We start from the raw sequence: 26,102 nt of genomic DNA on the forward strand, positions 1-26,102 counted from the left end.
ATTACATTCAGAAAGCAATGGATGTGTGGCAAAAGTAATATATGCAAATTTAATCATAGCTTCAAGGCCAATAGCACTCTTTGTTATAAATATGTTTTCCCTGGACTTTACATATACTGCACGATTCTTAATATTTGCTTTTTTTTCCCTCTGGTAATAGCCAAATGGGAAAATATATACAAATACATACATAATCATCCTGCTATAATTCTTGGCATTAAAATTTTTCTATGTGCAACCAAAGTGAAAAAATGGTGATAAAAGTTTGTGACTATGAACCCAGAAAAACAAAAGTCAAAAAAATTACTAAATGCTACAGATTAGTGAGACAATGAGATGAGAGGCCAACAGATGCATGTCTGCTGCCATAAACACAGAGCACAGAGATCTCTTAGTTTCTCTTTCCACAAGTTCACTCACAGATCATGTAGGCCCCGGTCCTACCTCTCCTCCTACTCTTTGGAGCCTTTCTAATCAGTCAGAGAGGATCTATGGAGCCTCTTTAATCAGCCAGAGAGGATCTATGTCCCTGAATAAACTTGAGTCAAGAGTCTCTTAACGCCTGTTTTATGCTCCAAGTCAAACCATAATATGCTCTAAATCAAAGCACAACTGAGTCCATCCAGGGAGACTAAGGTCTTCACATGTTTAAGAACACTGTATAACTGTAACTACTGAATGTAACATGCATGCCTCTAGGCTCATGGCATTACTCTTATATTGTGCATTTGCCAGATATCATCTCTATGACATTTCAGTGTAATTTGTATTAACCCTCACATACATTGCATGAGAATCATAAAGGAATTAACTCAGGAAATGTAGAAGTGCTGGACCAGTTGAATATATATAAGAAGAACATCGTTTGTAAAAAAGAATGAAAATAGTCAAGGAGTGTGAAGGCAGACAAGATCATTGCATTTTATCACACAAGAATTTGTCTGCCAACTCAGTCAGTGAAAGTATCCAGGGTATTAGTGCACATGTGAAAAGAGAATATAGAATGTTCTGCCAGCTGTCAATTAGATGATACAGGTAGACATGCTGAACACAACCACAGAGAGGGAATCAACATCTTGAGTGTAAGAATTTCTACAGCAGTGCTGCCTACTGTGGGAAGGACCAGTTTGTTTGGGTACTTAGTCATAATTTCTAATCCATTTTAAATTTCCAGTAATTTAAAATATAAACAAACACACACACACAATCACATATTTAGATTGTAAAATGGCTAAAAAAGGTTTTTAAATTCTAATTCTTTTTAATGTTGCTTATTTTTGAAATTATCCACACAGCAAGTTCTAAATATTGCATGGGGATAATGGAACAATGTTTTCAACTTATACAAAGTTTGAATTGTGTTGTACTATCTCCTCCCAAAAGAAAACACATCCATATGCTAAAAAGTATCAAACATACCTTGTATAAAACATATTATATTAACATTGTTTCCCAAAGGAATAATACTAACTTATTATTTCTAATATATATTAATTATATTGATAAAATAATATTGTAAAATATATATATATTCAATTGATATTTTTCCAAAGAAAATGTATTGTTTTTTACAACATTCCTATGTTTTCACTGAAATAGATACATAAATATTAATCAGAAGTCAAACTATCCCTGTTTGCAGATGATAAACTATACCTAGAAAACCTCATAGTCTCAGATCTGATAAATAACTTCAGCAAACTTTCAGGATACAAAATAAATGTACAAAAATCAGTAGCATTCCTATACATGAACAATATCCAAGCTGAGAGCCAAATCAAGAACACAAACCTATTCACAATAACCACAAAAATAATAAAATACCTAGGTGTACAGCTAACCAGAGAGGTGAAAAATCCTACAATGAGAATTACAAAATACTGCTCAAAGAAATCAGAGATGATATAAACACATGGAAAAACATTCCATGCTCATAGGTAGAAATAATCAGTATTAGTAAAACAGCCATGCTTCCCAAGCAATTTACAGATTTAATGCTATTCCTATTAAACTACCAATGATATCATGCATAGAATTGGAGAAAATTATTTTAAAATTCACATGGAACCAAAAAAGAGCTCAAATAGCCAAGACCATCCTAAGTAAATGAACAAAGCCAGAGGCATCACACTAACTAACTTCAAAATACATGACAAGGCTACAGTAATCAAAACAGTATGGTACTGGTATGAAAACAGATATATAGATCAATGGAACAGAATAGAGAGCTCAGAAATAATATGGCACCCCTACAGCTATCTGATCTTTGACAAACCTGAAAGAAAGAAGCAATGGGGAAAAAGGACTTTCTACATAATAAACAGTGCTGGGATAACTGACTAGCTATATGCAGAAGCTTGAAACTGGACCCCTTCATTTCACCATATACAAAAATCAACTGGACAGATTAAACACTTAAATTTAAAACCTACAACTTTAAAAACCCTGGAAGATAACCGAGGGTATTCCATTCAGAGTATAGGAACAGGTAAAGATTTCATAATAAAGATACCAAAAGAAATTGCAAAATAAAAAAAAATTGACAGGTGAGACCTAATTAAATTTAGGAGCTTCTGCACAGCAAAAGAATAACAGATACTGGCAAGGTTGAAGAGGAAACAGAATGCTTACATACTGCTATAGGGAATGTAAATTAGTTCAACCACTGTGGAAAGCATTTTGACAATTCCTCAAAGAGGAACTGAAATTTGACAATTCCTCAAAGATGAATTAAAACAGAAATACCATTTAACACAGTAATCCCCTTATTAGGTATACAACCAAAGGAACATAAATTATATTATTGTAAAGACACATGCAAATAAATGTTAATTGTAGCACCATTCATAATAGCAATGACATGGAAACAACCTGAATGCCCATCAATGGTACACTGGACTAAAAAAATGTGGTACATATCCACGAGGAATAATATGCAGCCATAAAAATGAATGGGATTGTGTCCTTTGAAGCAACAGCTGGAGGCATTATCTTAAGCAAATTAGCACAGGAACAGAGAACCAAATATACACATTCTCATACACATGTTATTAGTAGGAGCTAAACAACAAGAACACACGGACACAAAGGAGGGAACCAGGCCAGGCATGGTGGCTCATGCCTGTAATCCCAGCACTTTGGGAGGCTGAGGAGGGAGGATCATGAGATCAGGAAATCAAGACCATCCTGGTCAACACAGTGAAACTCCATCCCTACTAAAAATACAAAAATTAGCCAGATGTGGTGGCGCACGCCTGTAGTTCCAGGGAGGCTGAGGCAGGAGAACCACTTGAACCTGGGATGCAGAGGTTGCAGTAAGCTGATATTGTGCCACTGCACTCCAGCCTGGAGGCAAAGCAAGACATTATCTCAAAAAAAAAGAAGAAAGACGAAAGAAGAAGGTGGGGGGAGGAGGAGGAGGAGGAAAAGGAGGAAGAGGAGAAGGAGGAGAAGCAGAAGAAGGAGAAGAGAAGGAGAAGGAGAAGGAGGAGGGGGAGGGAAAGAGGGAAGGGGAGGGAGAGGGGAAGGGGAGGGAGAGGGGAAGGGAAGGGAGAGGGGAAGGGGAGGGGGAAGGGGAGAAGGAGGAGGAGGAGGAGGAGGAGGAAAAGGAGAAGAAGGAATAAGGGGAGAAGGAGAACCAAAGATACTGAGTCCTAATTGAGGGTAGAGGGTGGGAGGAGGGAGAGGATAAAAAATCTACCTATTGGGTACTATGCTTATTACCCAGATGATGAAATAATCTGTACACCAAACTCCTGTGGCATACATTTTACCTACATAATAAACTTGCACATGTACCTGTAAACCTAAAATAAAAGCTAAACAAGATTTTAAAAATTCAAAAATAAACATTAATCAAAGAGATTACTCTAAAATTACGCAGCTGTTTCTAAGATATTGTAATTTGGGCTCTTTATTTGTAATCTGCTGAACAGGTATCTGAGACAAATTCTTTTGAGTAGGATTACTGAAAAAATTAAGCAAATTTTTTACTGGAATTTGGGAAATGTTATTTCTATGCAGTTCTCTGAAAGAATGGGAACACTTTATAATGACAGTAAAGATTTGTTCATTTACCTAGAGCTTGACCAATAGTGGATTTGATAACACTTTTTGAAAATTTAACTAATTAAAGATTTAATTTGGTAAACATTTATTTTGAAATGTTATGTACAAATAAATAAGTGAGGCATTGAGGAAGTGCTGTATCTCCACGTATGTACATCATCCAACATGCCTGTTGATCTCTACTAGATTATTAAATTTAGAAATTCTTAAAGATCAATCCTCTCACTTCTTTGCTCAGTGTATATCCTCCTACAATGCAAACTTATCTCTACACATGGATTCTTCAGCATATATACATACATGGTTGGTTCTCTCTCTCTCTCTTTTTTTTTTTTTTTTTTTGCAGTAGTTCTGTTCTCCAAACTTGCTGCAAACACTGAATTAGTGAATAATTAGTGAATAATTAGTGAATAATTTGCATAATCCCCTCATGGCTTTGAGGGGAAACATTGGATTAAGTACTTTTGAGCCTCTGATCACATTTCCATCAACCAATCAATACAAAACCTTGTTTTACGCATCTGTTTATGGACAACATATTTAATATGTACTGTTGATTCATTAACATGAAACCCCCAGACAACAGCACTGTAACTAGTGCCTTCACTAAGTTTCTCTAACACTTGTGTTTTCTCCATAAGGCATGTCACAGTCATACTCTCTGCAGGTATTCTAAATAGCAAAATCACCAACAAAAGCAGAAAATGGAAAAATATGCCACTAAGGAGCCTGTGACAAGGCCCCTTGCTAACATTATGAGAGCTGAAACAAGAAAGCAGAGCATGGCCTGGTTGCCCTCAGCAGGAAACATCTGTGCCAGGAGACTCAGAGCTTTTCCTGCTCTGGGCGTGTCCATGAATGACCACGAAGGCACCAGGGGTATTGACTTGAGGGTTACAAGCAAATTTTAGCAAATAGGAATTTGCTAAAATTGAAAAATGTGAAATCTGCTAATAATGAAGATTGATCATGTTGAAAAAAATAAAAATTTTATCTCCACTTCTGCTTATCATCTACTGGGTATTTTATGAGAATAGAATACTCAGTTGTCCAAAGTTACAATCATGGCACATTTCCATTGTAAGTGACAGGTAACATCCTCCATCCCTCATGGCAAGCAGGAAACTGGCAGTCACCCTTGGTAACTCCCAAGCTGACCCCTCTATCTTTGATCACTCCCCCAGGCCAGTTGATTATACCTCCCAACTATTGCCACAGATTGTCTGCTCTCCACCACCACTGATGAAACCGATATTTATGCCAAAATGATCTCACCTGGTTATTTGCAATGGCCATATTGACCTTTTCAATTTGTTATCTACCCCAATAATAGAGTAATCTTTTAAAGCCCAAATCAGACATATCACTTGCTTTATACTTTTCAGAGTTTTCCATTGCTTTTCAGTGTAAAAAAAATTATGTCAATAGCATGGATTTTAAAATTATATACATATTTAAATGCATCAATTACTTTAGATATAATTGGATGAGGATGAGATGCTTCGAGCTGCTATAATCATTATACAAAAATGAAAGAAAAACTGAAAAGTACAGCCAAGAATCTGAGGATGACAACACAAAAAGATGGATAATTGGGTGTGAATGTGTGCATGTGTGTATGTATGCTATCGTGTGTCTTGTAGCAGATTTACTGATTTATTCACATGCTACAAAATGGCACCTAGATTTTCCTTTCCAAGGGAGATAACTGCTTCGTTGCTTGGTTTCTTTCCAGGAGTATTCTGGGTGGCTATATAAACACATCCTCCTTTCCAGTTGCAGATATGAACATTGCAATATATCTTGATTTGTTCACTTGATGTTCAACTCTTGGAAGTATTCCACCTCAGAATAGTTATGTCTATTTAATCTTTTTAACTGGACACCTAGCATTACACAGAATGCTTGACGTCATTTATTTTACTAGTCCCTTACTGAAAGACATTTGTATAGTTTACATAATTTTGTCATTACAAACAGCGATGCCGTGAGCATCTTCATACATACGCTCTCGTTTTAGTGGAGAAATGTACTCGAGGCTATGCTGGATCAATACAGGCATAAGGATGTTGATTTTAACCAGTGAACAAAGATTCCTTCTGGAGAAGTCCTGCCAGTGAGCAGCATGGGCTTGCGGTACTGAGTAAGAGTGCCTGTTTCCCACATTTCCCTCAATGCCACTCATTATCCGGCCCACCCCTGCCAAGACTGGCCACCCATAGAAAAAGCATGGCAGCCATACTAGAAAGGTCAACAGAAGCATTATCTGGAGTCACAAACTCCCACCCTGTCAAATTAACAACCTGTCAGCCTCTCATGGATCAATTCAGCAATGTCCCGATGGGTCTGTGTTTCTAACCTCTCCAGCCTCTTGAACTTGTCCCTCTGAGGACCCATCCAGACTTCCAGGGGAAAGCTGGACAGGGTCACTTCCATGATGAAGGCTTCACCTGGCTGGCGTCCACTGGGTAGGGTTTGGCTGAGGCCCCATCTCTTCCAGAACTGGTTCCATAGTCAGGCAACCCTGTGTCTTTCAGTTTCTGGACTTCTCTTGATCTTTAGCTTTTTATTTCCCCTGTCCTTGCTTTGATTCTTTTCTAAGAAATCATCCACAGACCCTCTTCCTCCAGCTTCGAGTTTGCTGAGTTAGCTGGCTCTAAAACTGTTTTGTCTATATCTCCTTGTTCTATGAAAGAAAAACCCCTTCATTATTCAAGCCAATGTTAATGAGGTTTTCTGATATCTGCAGTGGCAACCATCCTGAAACCTAATATTAAGAGCTAGAAAGAGGGTTTCGAAGTAAGTTATCAGCAGAGTGAAGTCATGGCACCAAGATGATGTTAACCCGAACTAAGCTCTGGGGGAAAGTGGATCCTGATTGAACCAGTGGGGCTGAGGGGACACATTAAATTCCCTTCCTCGTGACAAGGGGCTGGTTCCAGAGCAGTGTGCAAGACACAGGGCTGTGCTCAGTGCTGTGGATTCAAATTTTCTGAGAAAAACCAGATTTGAAGAGCAGTTTTCAAAACAACAGCAACAAAGTTAACTCCAGCGGGGCTGAAAGATTTCCTCCTGTGGAAGGAATCATGATATTAAAAAGCTTCGCAGCTTTGTGGCTGCAGGAGAAGTGCTCGCTGATGGCAGGGATGTTAGGAGTGAGGCAGAGTGGAGATCAGAAGTAAGAAAGGCAGGACTGGTCCGGGGAATCTGGCCCCTGGGGCCCTGACCACCCCCATGAATGGCAATGCCCCCTAACTCTCTGAAAGCAAGGCAAGAAAAAAATAAAGGGTATTCAATTAGGAAAGAGGAAGCCAAATTGTTTCTATTTGCAGATGACATAATTGTATATCTAGAAGATCCCATTGTCTAAGCCCAAAATTTCCCAAAATGATAAGCAACTTCAGCAAAGTCTCAGAATACAAAATCAATGTGTAAAATCACAAGCTTTCCTATACACCGATAACAGACAGAGAGCCAAATCATGAGCACACTCCCATTCACAATTGCTACAAAGAGAATAAAACACCTAGGAATACAACTAACAAAGGACGTGAAGGTACTCTTCGAGGAGAACTACAAACCACTGCTCAAGGAAATAAGAGAGGACACAAACAGATGGAAAAACATTCCATGCTCATTGTTAGGAAGAATTGATATCATGAAAATGGCCATACCACCTAAAATAATTTATAGATTCAGTGCTATCCCCATCAACCTACCATTGACTTTCTTCACAGAACTGGAAAAAAACTACCTTAAACTTCATATGGAACCAAAAAGGAGCCCACATAGCCAAGACAATCCTAAGTAAAAAGTGCAAAGCTGGAGGCATCACGCTGCCTGACTTCAGACTATACTATAAGGCTATAGTAATCAAAACAGGATGATACTGGTACCAAAACAGAGATATAGACCAATGGAACAGAACAGAGGCCTCAGAAATAATGCCAGACACCTACAACCAGCTGATCTTTGACAAACATGACAAAAACAAGGAAAAGGGAAAGGCTTCCCTGTTTAATAAATGGTGCTGGGAAAACTGGCTAACCATGTGCAGAAAGCTGAAACTGGACCCCTTCCTTACACCTTATACAAAAATTAACTCCAGATGGATTAAAGATTTAAACCTAAAACCTAAAACCATAAAAACCCTAGAAGAAAACCTAGGCAATACCATTCAGGACATAGGCATAGGCAAGGACTTCATGACTAAAACACCAAAAGCAATGGCAACAAAAGCCAGATAGACAAATGGGATCTAATTAAACTTAAGAGATTCTGCACAGCAAAAGAAACAATCATTAGAGTGAACCAGCAACCAACAGAATGGGAAAACATTTTTGCAAGCTACCCAACTAACAAAGTGCTAATATCCAGAATCTACAAAGAACTAAAACAAATTTACAAGAAAAAAAAACAACCCCATCAAAAAGTGGGCAAAGGATATGAACAGACACTTTTCAAAAGAACACATTTATGTGGCCAATAAACACATGAAAAAATGCTCACCATCATTGTTCATTAGAGAAATGCAAATCAAAACCACATTAAGATACCATCTCATGCCAGTTCAAATGGTGATCATTAAAAAATCTGAAGACAACAGATACTGGAGAGGACATGGAGAAATAGGAATGCCTTTACACTGTTGGTGGGAGTGTAAATTAGTGCAACCATTGTAGAAGACAGTGTGGCAATTCCTCAAGGATCTAGAAATAGAAATTCCATCTGACCCAGCAATCCCATTACTGGGTATATACCCAAAGGATTATAAATCGTTCTATTATAAATACACATGCACATGTGTGTTCACCATGGCACTGTTTAGCAAAGACTTGGAACCAACCCAAATGTCCATCAATGATAGATTGGATAAAGAAAATGTGGCACATATATACCATGGTATACTATGCAGTCATAAAAAAAGGATGAGTTCCTGTCCTTTGCAGGAACATGGATGAATCTGGAAACCATCATTCTCAGCAAATTGACACAAGAACAGAAAACCAAACACCGCATGTTCTCACTCATAAGTGGGTATTGAACAGTGAGAACACATGGACACAGGGAGGGTATCATCACACACTGAGGTCTGTTGGGGGTGGGGGTCTAAGGGAACAATATCAGGGCATAGGGAGGTTGGGGAGGGATAACATAAGGAGAAATACCTAATGTAGGTGACTGGAGGGTGGAGGCAGCAAACCATCATGGCATGTATACACCTATGTAACAATCCTGCAAGATCTGCACATGTACCCCAGAACTTAAAGTATAGTAAAAAATATATAAAAATTTGGAAAGATACATATCTTATTTTTTTTGTAGTGTGTTTCATTTTACAATAACAAGTCCAAAAAAAAATAAGCAAAGTTAAAAGACAAACTGGGAAAAAATATTTATATTGCATAAACAAAGGACTAATTCCTCCCTAATATAGAAATTGCTGAAAAGATCAACAACCCAGTAGACAAATGAAGCAAGTTCCCAGAACAGACGTGATCTTTCAGACGTGATCCCAGAACAGACGTGAAAGAACACACATGATCTTTCAACAAACGAAATGGGGCACAGACTCTGCTGGTGAGATAAGAACCTGGAAGGTCTTGTACTAGAGTTCCCTTAAAAATCTAGGCCAGAGCCGGGTGTGGTGGCTCACACCTGCAATCGCAGCACTTTGGGAGGCCGAGGTGTGGCAGAATCACTTAAGGTCAAGAATTAGAGACTAGTTTGGGCAACATGGGGTAAACCCTCTCTACTAAAAATACAAAAATTAGCCGGCATGGTGGCTCGTGCCTGTAGTCCCAGCTACTCGTGAGGCTGAGGCAGGAGAATCACTTGAATGTGGAGGTGGAGGCTGCGGTGAGCTGAGATCGTGCCACGGGCTCCAGCCTGGTGACAGAGGGAGACTCCGTCTCAAAAAACAAAGAAACAAAAAAACCTAGGCCAGATTGTTTTTACTTCCCGGTTTAGCCCTTGACAACCGCTGTCCATGGACTCCAGCGTTTGTGTTTTTGTTGGCTCCAATCTTGGTGTCCTGAACTGTCAGACGAACACGGGTTTCCCCTGGAGCAAAGTGGGGCTGCGCACTCCTCCCTGTCCTTCCCCGTGGCCCCCAGGCCCTGCCGCCCCTATGCAGCCCTCCGGGTGCCCGAGGCGGCCCATGCACGAATACGCCCCATGTGAGTGGTCCCGTGGGGCCGCGGCCTAACCAGGGCTTTCAAAGCGGTGGCTGTCAACACTCCTCAGTCCGCCCTCCGCAAACTTCGCACCTACCCACGGGGGCCGCTCCTGCCCAGGGACGCGGAGCCGGCCTCGGCTGGGGCGGGACAGGTGCTGTGTGCGATGGAGAGGCCCGGGATGACGCAGCCGCGTCCCACACCTGCTGTGTCCGCACCGCCTCTGCACACTGGCAGGCAGCCGGGGCGCCACGTACCTCAGTTTCTCCTGGAGCCCAGGAGCTGTCTTGGACCGCAGCCCCTGTGGTTCTGGAGGCCGGGGACGCCTGCGGGTGCTGCAGGCCATCCCGGAGCCGGCCGGGGGCTGCCGGAGGCTGTGAGGGACCAGGATTCCCCGCCAGGCCAGGGGGTGCCAGGGCCTCGCAGAAATCCGGATCTGGGGTCCTTGTGGAGTTGTTGCGCCTTGCGGGGCGCCAGCTCCGCCCAATACTGGGCGCCTGCGCTCACCGCCCTGCGCCTCTGGAGTCCGTCCCTGCGTGGAGCGGACCTGGGCGCTACTGCAGGCCCCGCAGCATCCGCAGCCTGGCGGGCTAGCGCCTCGTGCCCAGAGTCCCACAGCGCGCAGCGCCACCTGCTGCGCGGGCCCCAGCCCGCTCCGCCCGCCCGGCCCAGACGCCAGGTGCATTCCTGTCTCTGGAGGCCTAAGCGGCCTCCGCGCCTTAGGAGTTTACTACATCAAGGGCTGTTTATGGAGCTCCATGTAAACAAAAACTTTCCTGGCCAGGCGCGGTGGCTCACGTCTGTAATCCCAGCACTTTGGGTAGCTGAGACGGCCGGATCACAAGGTCAGAAGATCGAGACCATTCTGACCAAGACGGTGAAACCAGTCTCTACCAAAATACAAAAAAAAAAAAAAAAAAAAAAATAGCCAAACGTGGTGGCGTGCGCCTGTAATACCAGCTACTCGGGAGGCTGAGGCAGGAGAATCCCTTGAACCAGGGTGGTGAAGGTTGCAGTGAGCAGAGTTTGCGCCACTGCACTTCCGGCCTGAGGACAGAGCAAGACTACGTCTCAAAAAAAAAAAAAAAAAAAACTTTTCTAACAAGAATAATTTGTGATTAACTGTGATATATGACTCCACAAGATAGTAACAATAAAAAATAAAATTAGCTTTAATTTATTATTTCGTTTATTTACTTTTGAGACAATCTCACTCTGTCACCCAGGCTGGAGTACAGTTGTTTCCAGACCAAACTGAGGGTCGGGCTGCTATTTGTCCTGGCCCAATAAGGAGATGCAGATGAACAGAGGAGGAAGACAGTTTTTATTTCTGCAACCGGGTACAGGGAGAAGGCCTGGAAATTATGGCCAGACCAACCCCAAATTACAAAATTTTCTGGAGCTTATATAACTTCTAAGCTATATGTCTACCGGTAAGTGTGCATTCATCTAAAGATATAAGTTATTTACTTCTTTTAATCTATAACTAAGGTCTGAGTTCTAAAGAACTTCCCCTGGAGTCTCAGTAATTTTACTTAATCTAAATGGGTCCAGGTGCTGGGGTAATCACCCTTATCTTGTCTGCTGCTAAATCACGGAGGTTTGGGGAGTTCCTTCAGATCCCCAATAAACTTGTCTGTGGAGGCCTGGGGAGCTTCTTCAGACCCACAATAAAACTCATTTAATCCTAAACGGGTCCTGTTAAGAATGCCTTTGTTATTTTGTCATGCTTTAAGGCCAAGGAAAAGCCTAGGCAAAACTCTTGGTGGGGTTTTGTTATATCCCGGACTTTGCATAAAAAAACTGGCTTTTAATATTTCTGTTAACCACTCGGTATTGAAACAATTGTTGTGGAGGCCTGTGTCAGTGAGATCTGGCCTGCCACACAGCAGCAATATCTCGGCTTACTGCAACCTCTGCCTCCTGGATTCAAGCAATTCTCCTGCCTCAGCCTCCTGAGTAGCTGGGATTACAGGCACATGCCACCAGCTCAGTCAATTTTTGTATTATTAGTAGAGACAGGGTTTTGCCAGACTGGTCTTGAACTCCTGACCTCAAGTGATCTGCCTGCCTCAACCTCTCAAAGTGCTGGGATTACAGGCATGAGCCACAGCACCTGGCCTATTTCATTTATTTATTAATATTGGGCTATGAACATTATATAATGTATAATTTAACTAAAGCAATAACACAGTAAGGTATATATTACTGTCACCATTACACAGTTATAGAAGGCCCAGAAAAATTAAGATTTTTGCCAAAATTAATAAAGGAACTAGGATTAAAAACAAGCAAACAAAAACTTACTTGACTGCTGAAGCTAACCCTTAAACTGCCATATTATATAGCCCAGATCTTATTGTGTAATTAAATTTTTTAATATGCTTCTGTTTCTTATAGATGTCTAAGGGAAGATACATATTGCAAGTTGGTTCAAACTTATGTGGTAAACACTTTGTTAACAGTATTGAGGAATTTCCATGGAACTCACACAGCTGAGGGCCATTGTCATCAGGTACAAAGTGTAGCCAAATTTTAATTCACTTAGTAAATATTTATTGAAGGCCAAGAACTGGGATATGGTGATTGGGAAAAAAAGAAATACATTTTTAAATAAAATGGCTTAAGGGATTAAAAACTAAGTGCCAGGTTGGCTCAGGAAACAGTTCTTCCATTTGTAGGAGATGTTGAATAATGTATGAGCTGGGGAAATAAAGTCTGTGAGTTAAGGGGAAATTCATCTGTGACTCCAGAGCAGGGTCTCCATCTACTCATTACTGGGACTCCTGCTGTCTACCTGGTTGACTTCACCCTGCACATGGAACGCTGAACACCTGCCCTTGTGGCTGGGTAGGGGGTGGGACCAGTTCTGGTCAGAGGTTTGTGAACACAGAGGAACATATTTACACCAAGCTAAAGCATGTCATTGCTGCTCCGAGACCCTGCATAATTCTCGCCCCACTTCCTAGCCTATGTCCCTAAGCGATTAGAGGCAAAGACTCCTGTTGACCTAGGATAAACCTGTAAAAAGATTGCACAGTAACTCTCTGCTATATTAATCATCTGAAAAGTGGGAGTTATTGTTACTATAGCAAAACCCTGCACCTTGACTATTCTGACTGATAAAACCAGCCAGGAGTTGGGGTTATTGTCAGTTTCATCACTAAGCCCTTGTCCTTTTGTAAGTCATCTCACTGGCCATTGCTGGCCTTTGCCACAAGTTTTGGAATACCATGAAAGCAGGGATGATAGAAGAATATTGTATTGCTGTGTCCCCAGCATATATATTACATGAAGCTTAGCATAATGTTAGTGTAAAATACACACTTGTGGATGAATTAATGAATATATAATAGAAACTGTTAATATACATTCTCTACTGAATGAAATCACACATCATATAAGGAAATAACTCCTCAGACATTACCAGGACTTTAATATGGATTTAAAATATGTAAATAATAGTGTTACATAATCTTAAAATTATAAATTACACATGCCTTTTGTTTTACCAGACTTTCTGAGAATATAGCAAGAGGCAAAGCTCCTTTTTGGATATGACGCGGGAGAGGTAAATGCCTTGTGTTGAGGATGTGTTTGAGCTCACTGGTCTAGTAGCTCTGTTCCTGTTGAAATACCATCAGGAACATCAAAATTATAGTCTAAATGCCCATGTTCACAACCATAACATTAAACGGTGTTTTTCATTATGTATCCCTCCATCTCCATTACACCTTTCTCTCCACCAAACATCAATTTCCCAAACTAAATGTAAACTGCCTCATCCCTGATCCAGATTGAAGGCTGAGGCTGCAGAGCTGTCTGCGGCACGTGGGGAGACCTCTGGAATGCTAATCATGGCAGCTCAACCAGAGCAGCACCCAGCTCTGGGCTCTGTGGATGCCACTTCCCCTAATATTCTGGGAGAGAGGTCTCACATGCACCTCACCGCAGGTGGGAAAGCGAGGACATAACCACACAGATTTGAAAGCTTTTCCAATGGACACAACACCGACGTTTTCAGAGTTATGTTCTCTCTGTATTAAAAATCTATCCTTCTTCTATTATTGGGATAAGCAGGGCAACTTGCCAGTAACTTTGGGCCTGTGGCATGGGCTTTGTGAGAAAAAGGAAAAGCAAGATTGATCTCCTAATGGAAACTCGGTGGATGCCACAATCCTGCCTGCCAGTTGGTCAATTATTTTCCATGGTGAGCCACTTCTTTTGAATAAGTATCCCTGCACCTTGTAGATAGGAAAAAACAAAGACCATACGCGCTTAAACTAGACTCATATCGGAGTTACTCATAGCATATGTTAGCATCCTGCTTTTGGCTAATCTGTGCTGTTTCCTGTGAAGCAAAATAAATACCTCTAGGCCTAGCTTAGAAAAGGTTAACATTTCCTGCTACGGGTTTTGAAGACATACTTGTTTTAATATCTATAATTCAATATATCTTGTGAGACTTTCTTTTTTAATCATACAAAAAGATTATTTAAGAAATAAATTTTGCAAGGTTAAAATTGTTCAGTTTTGACCAATGTAAGGCTGGTTATTTTGAGCCTAAACTACGAAACACTGTGCATGTGTATTTCATTAAGTAATAATTGGCCACTTATTGTCTTAGAAAGGTTACCTCAGACCCTTTCTTCACTCAGAGTGTATATGCACGTTCCCCCATAAGATATAACTGTTAGTTTGTATTTTACTAGAACACCAAATAAAGAGAAAACTAGTAGTCTTGTAATTTCTCGCCCGATGTCCAGATTTTTTTGGTGATTCAAAACTCTTCTAGAGTCTGAGTAAATAATGACACATCAAAGGAAGCTAAAGGAGTGAGAGGTCATACTGAGTGATCTGATGTCTTCTAGAAAATATATAAAGCAAGCTGCTGTGAGAGTAATATTTTGATTGGGAAAAATAACTTCCTCATTAATTTATTTATTCAGCAAATATGTGTGCATCTTCTGTGGTCATATTTTGCTGGGCCTAGAAGGGAAACACACAATAGATCCCTTGCTTACTGTAAGCTTACGATATCCACAGACACATTATTCTCTTCATATCATGGGATTTGGTGACAAAAGATGTGTAGTATAACAAAACAGGATGCAGTAAGTTGGAGAGGAGATCCACCTGTTTGGCAGATCTGGAGCAGCTAGTGTCTGCTGCCAAGACTTCTACTACAGACGTGACCAAAAGAGTGCTTTCTGTCTGTCTCAGTGGCAACCAAGATTGAATGGGGAATATGAGAGAAGGATGTGATAATACGGGAAAAACATGGACAGAGAGTTTTCACAACTCAGAAATAACCTTGTAAAGAGAAAAAGCCCAACTACTGTAACTTACTGTTGAAAAAAACATTATCATATGTCTTTAGTAATCGCTATATTTTAAAAAGACATTAGCTCTGAAATTGCATTCCTTGAGAAAAGCATTTATCATATATATACACACACACATATGTGTATATATATACACATATGTACATATATATATAATTTTGTTGTAGTTGTAATAAAAAATGCTACAAGGAAGCTTTCAGAATCTTAACACTCTAATTAGTTTTGGATGCAACAGTTAAGATTTTAAAAAGGGAAAATATAACTTTCAGAAGCTTTTTAGTAAGGGTTTCTGTGTGGTCTTGTTTCTAAAGTATATAGATTTTTATTATTTAGATTATAAAGGGAAAGTAAAGCTTAGCTTATTTGCCCAGATTTGTTTCTTTTCTTGGGGAGAATTTATGTTGCTTGAAAGGATCAATAGTTCTTGCAACCAAAATCCTATATTTATCCAGAGAACAGTAACAGAATGACACAATAAATAAGTGCTACTATGAGGCGCGACCTTTTTCTGCTGCAGAGAGCTGTGGACAGTGCTTGCCTTTGGCAAGATTGAGAAGTAGCCCAGTTCTCTGCCTGGTGTCCCTGCTTCTCCAGCAGAGGCTTTTGCCCTCGTAGCTTGCCCTCCTAAGGCACTGCCTGCCCTTACCCTACCCACACATAGATCACACTCTCAGAGGGGCTCTACAATGCAGCATGACATCCTCTAGATATGCCATGTTCAGCTCCCTATGTGACAATACCTTGGAAAACCTCTGACAAGGGCCTACCTACCTACTCTTCTCAGGGGAGTTTGCATTTGGCAGAAAAATCCTCCAACTTTATAAAATACTGAGAAATGGATAGCAACTTTTGATTTTCAGTGAGCTCAATAAGAGAAGTACTCAAGAGAATTGCTGTGAGCCAAACTGGACCTCCCTCTGAACACTGAGGGAAATAAGTTGGGTGGACACCACTGTGCCTCCTTGCAGGAAACAGCACATCCTTCTCTTTCTGTCCTCTGAGATATTCCTTTATTCAGTGTGACATTTCTGGTGATTACATGCTGTACTTCTTTTTATCTTATAACTCCATAGGTATGCACAGAGATTTTTAAATATACTCCCTTGTCAGTGCTCAAGTGAGTTTTGGAAACTAAATTAGATTGAGGAAAGTTAAACCAGCTTCTTCACTGCAGGAATGTTCAGAAGACTCAACAGAGGAAAGCACTATGCAAAAGAATTATATTACAAGACAGTTTTCAAAACTGTTTGCCATGGTACTCATTTGTGCGTGTGTAGAGGGAGGTGTGCATGAGTGTGTTTTGTATCAATCTCTCAGAAATGGTGTTATGTGAAATATGAAGCAGTGAGACAAAATCCAGGTAGATATAGGTAGATGTTAAAACATTCTTTTCCAGCTGGGCATGATGGCTTATATCTGTAATCTCACCACTTTGGGAGGTCAAGGCAGGAGGATCACTTGAGGTCAGAAGTTCGAGACCAGCCTGACCAACATGGTGAAACCCTGTCTCTACTAAAAATACAAAACTTAGACAGGTGTGGTGGCACACGCCTGTAATCCCAGTTACTGGTGGGTGGGGCGAGGGGGGAGGGGCTGAGGCAGGAGAATCATTTGAATCCAGGAGGCAGAGGTTGCAGTGAGCCAAGATTATGCCCTTGTACTCCAGCCTGGGCGACAGAAGCAGACTCTGTCCCAAAATATATATATATTTTCCATCTTCATATTTACTTTTTATGATCTGCACTGTCTTTGTATTTGCTCCCTCACTGATGATGAAAGTGGCAGAAAACACATGGCTGTTAGGAATACCTCTGCCAGCAGGACCTCAGAAATGCAGATTTTCCAGGGAGGAGTCTGTGGAATTAAGAAGCACAGAAAAGTGCAAGCTTCCAAGAGAATCACATAGGAGTCCTGAGAACAAACCTCCCTGAATCATGGGTGACAGTCATCTTTGTAAAGGTGTGTCTGCTGCCTTTCTTGATGATGGTGTCTCTGTTTGTTGCAGACTATGGGTTGTTATGGTGATGGACTCCGGAGTAGGCCAGAAAGGATAGAGTAATATGGATAGGGGATTTGCGGCTGTGAATACTCACATTTTTGGGTTCAGCTTACAGTAGCACAATGCACAAGAAATTCACTGATGTGGGAACTGTAAACAGAAGAACTTCCTAGGATGATGTGCACCAGACTGGCTTCTTTCTTCACTTTATCACTTTGTATCCCCAGGGAGGTGACGATTAGAAAGTCAAGCATCCCTCTACTAAGACTAGAACACTGAACTTCAGGAAATGCAAAACAGGAACAGAGATTTGCTTTGGCAGATGGGACAGTTTTGCAATTTTCAAATCACAGCACATGGGCAACATCACCAGGATGACTCTACTTCCATTCCTTTTAACCTTGACTTTTGTAATGCTGTGTGGTGATTATGTCAATTAAGGACAAGCTAAATTAACATTTGTTGGTGGGAAGACATTCCAGAGGAATAGGCTGAATGAATGTCTTGAAATGTTAGCGATGATGATATCTTTGAACTTCAAAAAATTCAATTAAGTTTGACATTGTTATATTTGGCGGCAGACAGGAAAAACCTTCAGATACAGTCATCAGAAATAACATCTACTTAACATTTAACTATATACTAGTTTTGAGTAGAGACAATTGAATGTCCTCTAAAAAAATACCATGAGTATTCACAGGTTCTGTAGAGGTTAAACCGACCTACACAAAGAACATCATAAATGTAATGTGAATAATTTTGTGCTTCTCCTTTAAGAAAAAATAACATCGAAGCACATATGACAATTTCATCATCTATATATGCAGAATAAGCACATCTAAATAGAAAGTATTGGAATTTATTTCATTCTCAATACTAACAAAAGTTTTACTAGGTGAAGAATATAAGCAAAATGTAAACTTAACCTATACCTTTAAAAACATCTGTCTGGCTAAATGGCAAGCAGGTATTTTATATCATGACAACTCTGTTCCATGCATGTTAAATGGGAAACAATGCAAATTAACAACTTAAGATTCCTTTATAAGAAATTCAGTCTGTGAGTGAATAATACATACTTAATTAATTACAGTACTTTAAGACCTATGTGTAGTATGCTTTGTTGAAAAAATGAAAATGGGCTCTATCGCTTGCTAGTTGGACAGCCTCTCTTATGTTTCTTTTGTTCATCAGCACAAAGGGAACATTTTACTTATTTTAGGTTATTGATAGGATATAGGGCTTTTTGTTGTTGTTTGTTTTTGAGACAGGGCCTCATTCTCTCACCCAGGCTGCAGTGCAGTGGCATGATCTCAGCTCACTGCAACCTTGAATTCCTGGGCTCAAGCAATCCTCCAACCTCAGCCTCCCCAGTAGCTGGGACTAGAGGCACACACCACCACACACAGCTGATTTTTGAATTTTTTTTTTGTATATAGAGACGGGGTTTTGCTGTGTTGCCCAGGCTGATCTTGAACTCTTGAACTCAAGTGTTCTACCAGCCTTGGCCTCCCAAAGTGCTGGGATTACATGCATGAGCCACCATGCCTGGCCAAGAATGTAATTTAAAGTGTTAATATATAAATACTGTTCCAAATACCAATTGCCACTACTTTTATTTTAGTAAATATCGATATGCGAGGATGCTATAGGAGTGCCAAAAATAGAATTCCTAAATAAGCAAACAACTTTGAGGAACTAACTCAAAGAAAGCTTCACAGAGAAAAGGATGTTTAAGCTAAATCAACAAAGATAAAATTGGAAAGAGTTTGCAACACAGATAAGCCATTTGGAGCAGAAAAACTCACGTATACAGAACAAGAATCAAAATTCCTCGATATTTTCCTATTCTGCTAATTCAAGTTAAGTAAATATATGTGGAGAATCTTCACTAAGCTCTCTAAAGAGGAGTGTGGTGAAGAGATGCCTGGAAGCAGTCTGCTTGGCTGTGGCTGCGGCTGAGCCTAGTAATACCCTGGGAAACAGAGGTGACCAGGGAGCTGCTCCCCATGACCCCTGAGGAGCAGCCATGAGGGCCATCTCAGCCAAGGAGCAAGAAGCCCAGCAGAGGGGTGACTGAAGTAAGTAAAGGCTGTGTGCTCAGCAAATCTTGACCCTAGCTCAGAATTCCAGTTGCCTTTAAACTGTAAAGCTATATGGGGGACTCACTCTCCAGTGGGAACCACACGCTCAGGATTGACTTGGATGACTGTGGTGTGTTATAAGGGCATGAGATAGCTCTAGCTGTATGTCTGCCTGTGCGAGAGCTGCTAGTGGTAGGAGGAGGGTTGGGAGAATACGTTTAGATGACACAAACATCTTTACCGAATTCATTTACTTCTCAATTCTGTTCTTGAAGATGTTTACTTCTTTCAAGATGCATCTTGGATCAAGCAAATGGGACTGATGCCAGTGAAACTGACTGGAAGATCTGTTACTGTGACTTCCCCACTGTTTCTGAATGGTGTATCACCATCTTTGAACAGTTAGATATAATGAAAATAGTTACATTTTTAAATTATTTATTTATTTGTTTGTTTGTTCATTTATTATTTTGAGATGGAGTCTTGCTCTGTTGCCCAGGCTGGAATCAGTGGCGCAATCTTGGCTCACTGCAACCTCTGCCTCCCAGGCTCAAGCGACCCTCCTGCCTCAGCCTCCTGAGTAACTGGGACTACAGGTGCACACCACCACACTCAGCTAATTTTTGCATTTTTAGTAGAGACGGGATTTCACCATGCTGATCAGGTTGGCCTCAAACTCCTGACCTCGTGATCTGCCCACCTTGGCCTCCCAAGTACTGGGACTACAGGCGTGAGTCACTACTCCAGGCCCTTTTTTATTTTTTTTTGAGACCGAGTCTCACTCTGTCGTCCAGGCTAGATCACGATGGCATAATCTCAGCTCACTGCAACCTCCACCTCCTGGGTTCAATCGATTCTCATGCCTCAGCTTCCCAAGTAGCTGGGACCACAGATGTGCACTACCACAACTGACTAATTTTTATATTTTTAGTAGGGATGGGGTTTTACCACATTGAACAGGCAGGTCTCAAACTCCTGACCTCAGATGATCCACCAAAGTGCTGGGATTGCAGGTGTGAACCACTGTGACTGGCCTAGTTGAAGGCTTTGATCGACCAATTTTCTGACTTCAGCTTTATGACAGTTTGCTCCACTGGATGTTCACTTATTTATTCAGTGAGCTCTGCAAATCTCTCATCTGTAGGTTGTAAGTTACAATATTTAGCTAGTAAGAACCATATCAAATAACTACTTTCTTCTGGAACATTCCAAGTATGAGACTATCAATTTTTCAAGAATTACTTCCAACAAAGGGAAGGATCCCTCACTAGTAATTCCAGCCTCCATAGCTATTACCCTTGTGTTGCATTTTCTTATCAAGTTATTTAAGAGACCATCACAGATTTTTCTATAGAGAAATTGCTCATAACAGTTTATATTTTTAAGAAATTCATTGTCTCCTTACCATCCTCCACCTACTACCTGTCCCCAACTACAATGCCACATGTTTTTTTTAAAAACTGTATGGTATCATCCAATTCTAGGGTCAGATTTCTGTTTTAGTTATTGCCTAAAGAAAACCTCCAAAACTAGTGACTTAAAACAACAGTGATTTACAGTTTCTCAACTTGGTGGTATGACTCGTGGTACCTCCCGTGAGCTTGAAGATTCAAGATGGAGTTGCTGACTCAGTTCTTCTTGAGCAGGCCTCTTATCCTAGAACTCCAGTAGCCTAGACCTGCTTTCGTGCAGGACTCCAGGGTTCCCTGGCTTGCAAAGTGACCAAGGAGAAAATTCTACATCAGTGAGTAACTGTGTAATGGATCACAGCAGGAAATCTATGCGGCAGATCCTTAAAATGCTGTGGCAGAAAGTCACTTCACACATAGCCTATATAGATACAAAAGTGATTTCAAGTAACTGAAGCAAGGCTAAGTACCTGAAACATAGCAGTCAGACCAGGAAGAGAGAAAAACAAGCAAACAAAACAAAAACAACCACTTGCCCAGCTTTGGTCTCTCTGCAAGTAGAGAAGCACTCTATGGTGATTAAAAGGTTGGAGAAATGCTCTGTGAACTAAAGTTATTTGACCAGATAATTTTCCTCAACATTTATTCTAAGACCAAGTTTCACCACAGTATGATGACAGTGCTGGGGAAGGAGGGGGACACAGAGTGGAATCTGCAGCAGAATGGGACCGAGACTGAGCATGTGGCTGAGAATAGGAGCCCCAGATGCTCACACCTCACATTTCTGGGCTTATATTTCTCCTTCCTAGATAGAAGAGTGCTAGAAGGTAATTGTGGCTGAGGTCAGGAGTTTGAGGCCAACTTGACCAACATAGCAAAACGCTGTCTCGACTAAAAATACAAAAATTAGCCGGGCGTGGTGGCGGGCGCCTGTAATCCCAGATTCTCGGGAGGCTGAGGCACAAGAATAGCTTGAACTCAGGAGGCCGAGGTTGCAGTGAGCTGAGATGGCGCCATTGCACTCCAGCTTGGGAAACAGAGAAAGACTCCCTCTAAAAAAAAAAAAAAAAAAAAAAAGAAGAAAGTAATGGTGACGAATGAGTGCCAAAAGGAAATCAGTGGAAAAACCACAATCTTACAAATTACTGTATTAATTAATAATTAAATAAAATAATAGTGAAGTAAATTTTTACAGAAACAATTTAGAAAAACTAAAAACAATAAAGGATTCCTGGAGAAATAAAAGAGAAAATTTTCTTTTAGAAAATAATTATCATAAAACTTTGAATTTAACAGATGCTAATCTTTAAAAATGAGATAAAGTAGGTCAACCTCAACCAAATCTAATCAGAAATATAGGAAAATATACTAAACACTGAATGAGAAAGAAAATATAAGTAAATATAAAGAGGGCATTAAAATTTAAGAGATTGTTATGCAGAAGTACTTGCCAATAAATTTAAAAACTGATCATTTTCTGGGAAATTAATTTAGTTAAATTAGAAACAAGATGAATAAGCTTGATTAGACCAGTAACCATGGAAATGTATAAGATATGTTGACAACTTAACTGTAAAAATGCTACATGTACATTTCATAGCTGAAGTCCATCAAGCAGAGACACCAAGAATAAAAGTGCTGACCAATTCTTTCCATTAATGTAGAAACAAGAAGACTAAATGCAATCCTGGCATGTGATTCCCAGTATACATTAGGGATTAATGCAGCAGAGCTGGTCGAGTGGGCAGAGCAGCTCAAGAGTGGACAGCTGCATGGTTCGAAGATATCAGTCGAGAGACCGATCATTGGCATTTACCCCTCTCCTGTGAAAATCAAAGTTGGCATAAGTCTGGCCCCTTTTGCTGATGGAAAGTGGATGCCAGGAGCAAATCGGGGGATGCTTTTCCTTTTTGATGTCCAGAAAACAGAGGAGGGCTCACTTTATAACTGTCAGCTGTGGTTAAATAACTTACTTAGTTTCTAGCACCTATCCTCACTTTTGTTTGGCCAGAATTGGGTCATATGTCCACTTCTGACCTAATACTTCATGGAATGTGTGGAACTCTCCTTAGCCCAACTAGAGTCACACCTACATGAGATCATTGTGTTTGGGATGTTAATTAAGTAATAAAATGGGATTTTCTTACAAAGAAAAGAAGCAAGATTGATACTCAGTGGGCAAGTACCAACATTGGGCTTGTTTTTCTTTCTTTCTTTCTTTCTTTTTTTTTTTTTTTTTTTGTAGTGGTGATGTTGTTTTAGCTACCTTAATCCTGGTCCCAGCTGTTCTCTCTCTGAGCTTTGATCAACTATTACCTGGAAAAGAGCTCCCACAAGTAAAACAGAAGTTATCAAACAAGACAAGTATTGTAGATTACGGTATGTGGTGGAGAGGAATTGGAGTGAAGCAAAATTCAAACCCAGTGGACTGTATACTAGAGATGAACTTCCTGAAATGTCTTTGAAAATTACCTGACGATGGAGAGTTCTCATCTAAGACATTTCATGGCACCACATTCCTCTGTTATTTTGATATCTCTCTTTTTTACTCTCAAATCTGTTGTGGAAAATTCAGCTACTTCAAGTCCCCTTTGTGTCTCCCTCTTCTTTCAGAACAGAGTTGTATAAGGAAGCGTTGTTAAATATCTACCAGTGAAGGCAGATGACGCTATTCCCCTAAGAGGCTTAGCAGATATGACTAAGAATTTGTGCTGCTGTTTTGTTTGTTTGTTAACACATAAAATACAGACCTCAAAAAGAAAGCTGCAAAGAAGGACATGGACACGTCAACAGTGGTTAATTTGTAGGGGTGGAATTAACAGTCATATTAATTTTCTTTTTTGAGTGCTTCTGCACATCGTATGTATGAAACTGTTGACAACTTGGATGTGGAAAATATAATTTAAATTTTCTAAGATTAAACTTAATTTACATTTATTCTGAGAGACAGTCTCACTCTGTCACCAAGGCTGGAGTGTGGTGGCGCAATCTCTGCTCACGGCAACCTCTGCCTTCTGAGTTCAAGCTATCCTCCTGTCTCAGCCTCCCAACTAGCTGGGATTACAGGCACACGCCACCAATCCCAGCTAATTTTTCTATTTTTAGTAGAGATAGAATTTCACCTGGTTAACCAGGCTGGTCTCGAACTCCTGACCTCAAGCGATCTGTCCACCTCGGTCTCCAAAGGTGCTGGGATTACAGGTGTGAGCCACTGCACCCAGCCTTAATTTACATTTTAAATATTCACTTCTCCAGAATAGTTATAAACCTATTCTTTAGTAAGGAAAAGAGTCCCTTGAACCACATCCCATTATGCAAGATTTTATCTAAATTCCAGAATATCATGGAGGGAGACCAAAACCCTTCCTCAACTGTATACGTCAACACAAGCACCTGACATTTGGTCACGTGCCTGTGGTCCTATCGGTTCTTTGAAACTTATTCTGGACCCTTCCAGGTGCAGCTTGTGCTCACCTGCTCCTGTGCTCATCTGAAGAGCTAGAATGAGAATTATGCTGAGAATTCTGGGAGATCACCTCTGGATAGACTCGCTAAGCAGCTCCTTTCCTGTAACTGGGGTCTCTTACCCTGGATACAGTTTTGCCTGAGGAACAAAGAGTAGGTCCTTTAGTTGTGACATCCAACAGACCCATTCCATTTGCTTAGTTATCTCTTCTCCCTCTTCTGGGCCTGCAGTGTTAATTTCTTATTATTATTCTCTCACTAGTAAGTGAAGATATTCTCAAATACTCAGTCTGTGCTATTTAATCTGTAAGGATGTACACATTATGGAAAGTAAAAGCTGGGCCGAGATCTCAAAATGATGTACCTCCTACCTGCTGTATATTGCACCTCCCTGGGCGAAGTGAGGAAATGGGAACTTGTCCTCAATAAGCTACAAGTTATCTACAGAAGTGGTTGTATTTGTAATGCAGTTTATAGAAAGTTACATGTAAACAGAGTGTGAAAAATGTGACCCAATGAGGAACTGTGGGAGTGTGTAAGGCATATCAGCTTTCCCTCAGAACTAAGCTTCCTGGGTCCTGGGATGGGGAGAAGAGACATTTTGTACGTTTTTTTTTTTTTTTTTGAGATAAATACATTATGCAAAATTATCTGCTTTTTCTGTCTATATGCGTTAGGCTAATTCCCATGGGCCAGTTGCTCTCTCTTACTTCTCTAATCATTAGCAGTTCTTCGTTTTTAATTAATTGTATTATCTTAAGAAATATATTGAGTGTCCCTTCACAATGCAACTTCAACTTAATTTAGTCTGTCCCTGAAATCCAGTGTTCATTTTCTGCCAGATGAATGACTCTGAAACAGTTAACCGTTTTAAATGTCACTGACAGTTTCCATGACCCTAAGAAAGAGTTCTATTAAATAGATAAACTTAAATATTGTCACCCTGATTTTAATGCCATCTACACAACCCTGTCTTATGTCAAAATACGTCTTGCTTCAAGGCAAATTTATTTGAGTGACGTTAGGAAGATTTGCTAGAAGGAAAAATAAAAGAAATTGTTCACCTTTGAGTGGATTAGAAAGATGCACAAAGAAGGAGAAGCTATTCAGTTACAACTTAAAGGTTGTGACTTGTCGATGTGAAGGAGATCACAGGCTGCGAAATACCTTAGCAAAGGCATGGACCAGGAAAGGAGTCAGATAGGAAGGAATGGGGATCTGCTCGCCATTGGCTACTAGGAAGGCTCTGGCAGAGGAAGGTTTAGTGGGTAACTTCAATCGTGATTCTGGCAAGTGCTCACTCCAGCAGGTTTTCTGAAATTCCATTGTCAAGAGCAGCAGAGACTCATCTAACCCTAACTGACTTGCTTCTGGAGAGGTAGTTTACTATTGTGGCTGAGATCCAGGGTTCAGGAGTTGGAACCCTGAAGCTCTTATCCCAGTCTATCAACTGCTAACCATCACCTTGGATAAGGTTCCTAACAATTTACTTCAGCTTCTACATCTGGAGGAGAGGATACTAACAGTGCCTGCTTCCTAAGATTGTTGTGATGAGT

Source organism: Aotus nancymaae, unplaced genomic scaffold (genome assembly GCF_030222135.1).
Source record: "Aotus nancymaae isolate 86718 unplaced genomic scaffold, 86718_ANA_hifiasm-v0.15.2.pri h1tg000065l, whole genome shotgun sequence".
NCBI lineage: Eukaryota > Metazoa > Chordata > Mammalia > Primates > Aotidae > Aotus > Aotus nancymaae.